Source organism: Arachis stenosperma, chromosome 4 (assembly GCF_014773155.1).
Source record: "Arachis stenosperma cultivar V10309 chromosome 4, arast.V10309.gnm1.PFL2, whole genome shotgun sequence".
Lineage (NCBI taxonomy): Eukaryota > Viridiplantae > Streptophyta > Magnoliopsida > Fabales > Fabaceae > Arachis > Arachis stenosperma.
Window position 1 is genome coordinate 40,233,732 of NC_080380.1, and position 6,990 is coordinate 40,240,721.

Below are 6,990 nucleotides of genomic sequence, written 5' to 3' on the forward strand. Positions count from 1 at the left end.
CCTACGCTTAACCCACTTTGTTCTTAATTTAGCACATTACAAGCTTAAAGCGAAAAACAATAAATGTCCTTAATTTGGATCTTTGATTAGCTTAGGCTAGTGTGTGTGAGTACCATTCAAGTGTGGGAACTCTTGGGACATTGGGTGAATAAAAGGGTAGTTTTGCATTTTTGTTGTAAATATTGGGAATTGGGTACATGCTCATGTATTGATTAAATGTATAGACCTTATGCATTGACGTTCTTGTATATGAAAGGAAGAAAGAAAAAAAAAACAAATAAAGAAAATAAAATGAGAAAAATAATATAGAAAAGAAAAGAAAAAAAAGAAGAAAAAAAAAGAATAAAAAGGGGACAAAATGCCCCAAAGCAAAGTGTAGCTCAATAAAATCAATGCATAAGTGTTGTGAAATGAAAAGAAAATACACGAGTATGTGAAAAAGTGAAAAATGGGTAGTTAGGTTAGAACTTAATTGTATAGGATGTCATAGGTTAGGTGGGAAGTTTAAGCTTATCAAAGATTCAAATTTCAAGCTCACTTGACCAAATATGCATCCTACCTTGACCCTAACCCCATTACAACCTATGAAAAGACCTCATGATATATGTATGCATGCATGAAATATTTGTTGATTGTTAGAAAAAAACAAATCTTAGAAAGCATGATTAGGAGAGAATTGAGAGAATCAACCCTAAACACTTGAGTGAGTAGAGCGCAAACACATCCGGTGAGGGTTTGATGCTCAATTACATGTTTTCACCTATGATCATAATTTTCATGCAAGTTTGTAAAAATATTTAATAACTCAATTCAATTGTGGATTAGACTTGCTAGTCCTTAGCCCTTGTGCATATATGCTTCTTGGGAATTGATTTATTTTGACCAAGCAATTGTATTCATTTAGATAGTCGCATATAGGTAGATTGCATTTAGTTAGTTTCCATTGAATAAATGCCATACCCTTACTTCATTCTTGGTTTAAGCATGAGGACATGCTTGGTTTAAGTGTGGGGAGGTTGATAAACCCCATTTGTAGGGTTTATCTTGTATTGATTTTAGGGGATTTTATAACCTTTTACCCACATTTATCCATTGAAATAGCATGGTTTTATAACTTCTCCTTTAATTGTGCTTAAGAGTGAAAACATGCTTTTTAGGTCTTAAAATAGCTAAATCTAATTCTCCTTGATTCCATTAGATGCCTTGATATGTTTGTTAAGTGATTTAAGGTTTAGGAGGCAAAGATTGGATCAAGGAAATGAAGAAAGAAGCATGAAAAGTTGGAGAACTCATGAAGAAATGAAAGAACCGGAAAGCTGTCAAGCCGACCTCTTTGCGCTTAAATGACCATAACTTGAGCTACAGAGGTCCAAATGATGCGGTTCCAGTTGGGTTAGAAAGCTAACATCCGGGGCTTCGAAACGACATAAGATTTGCCATAGTTGCTACACGTATGGTGGCGCGCACGCGCATAGTACGCGCACGCGTCGTTGCTGCCACCTGGTTCACTTAAAGCAAAACGTGGCCAGCGAATTCTAAAGCCTTGTGGGCCCAATCCAACTCATTTTTGATGCTATTTAACCCAAGGAATGAAGAGGGAAACACATGTTAGTTACCATTAGTCATAGTTTAGTTTTAGAAGTATTTTCTAGAGAGAGAAGCTCTCACTTCTCTCTAGAATTAGGATTAGGATTAAGATTAGTTCTTAGATCTAGGTTTTAATCTTTGCCTTCTTCTACTTCTACCTTTCAATTCTTTGTTGTTACATTCATCTTCCTCTAATCTTTTGTTGTAATTTCCTTTATGTTGTTCTTATACTTAGTTGTAGATCTACTATTGTTCCTTCCATTTTCTTCCAATTCAATTTGAGGTAAGTCATAATAATTGTTCTTCTTTAGTTTTCTATTGTTGATCTCTTGCTTTTGTAGTTATGATCCTCTTTAATTCTTGCCATTTATGTTGTTTACCTTTATTGCCTTCCAAGTGTTTGATGAAATGCTTGGTTGGATTTTAGAGTAGAATTTTATACTCTTGGCTTGGAAAGGTAACTTAGGAACTCTTGAGTTACTAATGTCCAAGTAATTGATTATTGGGAGCCATTTACTCTAGTTCTCACTAAATTGAATTAGTGGAGAGTTAGGACTTATGGACTAGGATTGATATAGCTCATTTGACTTTCCTTTACTACTAGTTAAAGGATGATTTAATGAGATTAATCCTTGCCAATTCTCATATTGTGGTAAGTGATTAGGATAGAGCTCCTTGATCACCAACCGTTGCCAAGACCTTTTTAGGCCTTAGTTTACTTTCTTGCCATTTACTTTCATGCTTCATATCAAAACCCCAAAATAACTCACAACCAATAACAAGACACTTTATTGTAATTCCTAGGGAGAACGACCCGAGGTTCCAATACTTCGATTTATAAATTTAGGGGTTTGTTTTAGTGACAAACAACTTTTTGTATGAAAGGATTAGTGATTGGTTTAGAAACTATACTTGCAACGAGAATTTATTTGTGAATTCTAAACCGTCAAAAATCTAATCATCAGGGTTCAACACCAAACTTAGAATTTGGTTGTGGCCTCCCAACACCAAACTTAGAGTTTGACTGTGGGGGCTCTGTTTGACTCTGTTTTGAGAGAAGCTCTTCATGCTTCCTCTCCACGGTGACAGAGGGATATCTTTGAGCCTTAAACACAAAGGATTCTTCATTCACTTGAATGATCAATTCTCCTCTGTCCACATCAATCACAGCCTTTGCTGTGGCTAGGAAGGGTCTGCCAAGGATGATGGATTCATCCATGCACTTCCCAGTCTCTAGGACTATGAAATCAGCAGGGATGTAATGGTCTTCAATCTTTACCAGAACATCCTCTACAAGTCCATAAGCTTGTTTTCTTGAATTGTCTGCCATCTCTAGTGAGATTCTTGCAGCTTGCACCTCAAAGATCCCTAGCTTCTCCATTACAAAGAGAGGCATGGGGTTTATGCTTGACCTTAGGTCACACAGAGCCTTCTTAAAGGTCATGGTGCCTATGGTACAAGGTATTGAAAACTTCCCAGGATCTTGTCTCTTTTGAGGTAATTTCTGCCTAAACAAGTCATCCAGTTCTTTGGTGAGCAAAGGAGGTTCATTCTCCCAAGTCTCATTACCAAATAACTTGTCATTTAGCTTCATGATTGCTCCAAGGTACTTAGCAACTTGCTCTTCAGTGACATATTCATCCTCTTCAAAGGAAGAATACTCATCAGAGCTCATGAATGGCAGAAGTAAATCCAATGGAATCTCTATGGTCTCAGTGTGAGCCTCAGATTCCCATGGTTTCTCATTAGGGAACTCATTGGAGGCCAGTGGACGTCCATCAAGGTCTTCCTCAGTGGCGCTCACTGCCTCTTTCTCCTCTCCAAATTCGGCCATGTTGATGACCTTGCACTCTCCTTTTGGATTCTCTTCTGTATTGCTTGGAAGAGTACTAGGAGGGAGTTCAGTAACTTTCTTTCTCAGCTGACCCACTTGTGCCTCCAAATTCCTAATGGAGGACCTTGTTTCAGTCATGAAACTTTGAGTGGTTTTGATTAGATCAGAGACCATAGATGCTAAGTCAGAGTGGCTCTGCTTAGAATTCTCTGTCTGTTGCTGAGAAGATGATGGAAAAGGCTTGCCATTGCTAAACCTGTTTCTTCCATCATTATTGTTGTTGAAACCTTGTTGAGGTCTCTGTTGATCCTTCCATGAGAGATTTGGATGATTTCTCCATGAAGGATTATAGGTGTTTCCATAGGGTTCTCCCATGTAATTCACCTCTTCCATTGAAGGGTTCTCAGGATCATAAGCTTCTTCTTCAGATGAAGCGTCCTTAGTACTGCCTGGTGTAGCTTGCATTCCAGACAGACTTTGAGAGAATATATTGACTTGCTGAGTCAATATTTTATTCTGAGCCAATATGGCATTCAGAGTATCAATCTCAAGAACTCCTTTCTTCTGATTCGTCCCATTGTTCACAGGATTCCTTTCAGAAGTGTACATGAATTGGTTATTTGCAACCATTTCAATCAGTTCTTGAGCTTCTGCAGGCGTCTTCTTCAGATGAAGAGATCCTCCAGCAGAGCTATCCAATGACATCTTGGATAGTTCAGACAGACCATCATAGAAGATACCTATGATGCTCCATTCAGAAAGCATATCAGAGGGACACTTTCTGATCAATTGTTTGTATCTTTCCCAAGCTTCATAGAGGGATTCACCTTCCTTCTGTCTGAAGGTTTGGATTTCCACTCTAAGCTTACTCAATTTTTGAGGTGGAAAGAACTTTGCCAAGAAGGCATTGACTAGCTTTTCCCAAGAGTTCAGGCTTTCTTTAGGTTGTGAGTCCAACGATATCCTAGCTCTGTCTCTTACAGCAAAAGGGAATACATAAGTCTATAGACTTCAGGGTCAACCCCATTGGTCTTGACAGTGTCACAGATTTGCAAGAATTCAGCTAAAAACTGATGAGGATCTTCCAATGGAGGTCCATGGAACTTGCAATTCTGTTGAATTAGAGAAACTAATTGAGGCTTAAGCTCAAAGTTGTTTGCTCCAATGGCAGGGATAGAGATGCTTCTCCCATAAAAGTCGGGAGTAGGTACAGTAAAGTCACCCAGCACCTTCCTTGCATTGTTGGCATTGTTGTTGTTTTCGGCTGCCATAGGTTCTTCTTCTTTGAAGATTTCTGTTAGGTCCTTTACAGAGAGTTTTGCCTTAGCTTCTCTTAGTTTTCGCTTCAAGGTCCTTTCAGGTTCAGGGTCAGCCTCAACAAGAATGCTTTTGTCTTTGCTCCTGCTCATATGAAAGAGAAGAGAACAAGAAAATATGGAATCCTCTATGTCACAGTATAGAGATTCCTTGAGGTGTCAGAGGAAAGAAAAAAGAAGAAGAGTAGAAGAATTCGAACTTATCAAAAGAGATGGAGTTCGAATTGTTCATTGAGAGGAGTGTTAGTCCATAATAAAGGATGAGAAGAGGGAAAGAAATTTTTGAAAATAAGTAACAGATTTTTAATCATTTTGAAAAATACTGATTGATTTTTCGAAAACTAAGAGTGAAAAATCAAGTGATTTTTGAAAAGATTTTGAAATTAGAAATTAAAAAGATATGATTGAAAAACTATTTTGAAAAAGATGTGATTAAAAATATATTTCAAAAGTTATGATTTTAAAAATATGATTGAGAAGATATGATTTGAAAACAATTTAAAAGATTTGATTTTGAAAATTAATGACTTGGCTAACAGAAAAGATATGATTCAAACATTAAACCTTTCTCAACAGAAAAGGCAACATACTTGAAATATTGAATCAAATCATTAATTGATAGCAAGTATTTTTGAAAATGGAAAGAAATTGATTTTAAAAATATATGATTGAAAAGATTTGATTTGAAAAAGATTTGATTTTGAAAACTTTTGAAAACTTGAAAAAAATTTGAATTAAAAAAAAGAATCTTCCCTCTTGTGCCATCCTGGCGTTAAACGCCCAGAATGGTATACATTCTGGCGTTTAACGCCCAAAACTCACCCCTTTTGGGCTTAAACGCCCAGCCAGGCACCCTGGCTGGCATTTAAACGCCAGTTTTCCTTCCTCACTGGGAGTTTTGAACGCTGATGAGCGGATACTTTATACGCTTTTTGGGGGTAATTTCATGTAGATTTTAGTATGTTTTAATTAGTTTTTAGTAGAATATTATTAGTTTTTAGGCAAAAATCATATTTCTGGACTTTACTATGAGTTTGTGTGTTTTTCTATGATTTCAGGTATTTTCTGGCTGAAATTGAGGGAGCTGAGCAAAAATCTGAGTTAGGCTGAAAAAGGACTGCTGATGCTGTTGGATCCTGACCTCCCTGCACTCGAAATGGATTTTCTGGAGCTACAAGAGTCCAATTGGCGCGCTCTCAACGGCGTTAGAAAGTAGACATCCAGGGCTTTCCAGCAATATATAATAGTTTATACTTTGCGCGACGATAGACAACGTAACTTGGCGTTGAACGCCAAGTACATGCTATTGTCTGGAGTTAAACGCCAGAAACACGTCATGATCCAGAGTTGAACGCCCAAAACACATTATAACTTGGAGTTCAACTCCAAGAAAAGCCTCAGTTCGTGGATGCTTTAGTCCTAAGCCCAGCACACACCAAGTGGCCCCATAAGTGGATTTCTGCACCAATTATCTTAGTTTACTCATATTTTGCAAACCTAGGTTGCTAGTTTACTATTTAAACAACTTTTAGAGAATTATTTGTATCTCATGACATTTTCAGATCTGAATTATATACACTTTGACGGCATGAGTCTCTAAACTCCATTGTTGGGGGTGAGGAGCTCTGCAGCGTCTCGATGAATTAATGCAATTATTTCTATTTCACTCAAACGTGTGTATGGTCCGATTTAAGATGTTTATTCGCGCTTAATTATGAAGGAGGTGATGATCCGTGACACTCATCACCTCCCTCAATCCATGAACGTGTGCCTGACAAACACCTCCGTTCTACATCAGACTGAATGAGCTTCTCTTAGATTCCTTAATCCGAATCTTCGCGGTATAAGCTAGAATTGATGGCGGCCACTCTTGAGAATCCAGAAGGTCTAAACCTTGTCTGTGGTATTTCGAGTAGGATTCAAGGATTGAATGGCTGTGATGCGCTTCAAACTCGCGATTGCTGGGCGTGATGACAAACGCAAAAGGATCAATGGATCCTATTCCAACATGATCGAGAACCAACAGCTGATTAGCCGTGCTGTGACAGAGCACCTGGATCGTTTTCACTGAGAGGATGGGAGGTAGCCACTGACAATGGAGACGCCCTACATACAGCTTGCCGTAGACGTGCTTTACAAACAATTGAGTTGAATATTACATTGCAGAAATTCAGAGGACAAAGCATCTCCAAAACTCCAACATATTTCTCATTACTGCACAACAAGTAACTATTTTATTCTCTTTTATTTTTC

At 37.9% G+C, this 6,990-nt stretch overlaps 1 non-coding gene across 1 annotated transcript; it reads left to right on the top strand.

The window, feature by feature from the left end:
* Positions 1–4,180: 4,180 nt before the first annotated feature.
* On the top strand, positions 4,181–4,288 carry LOC130978281 (small nucleolar RNA R71). The gene has a single exon (XR_009085934.1). It is a non-coding gene; the product is annotated as a small nucleolar RNA R71 (small nucleolar RNA).
* Positions 4,289–6,990: the final 2,702 nt, after the last annotated feature.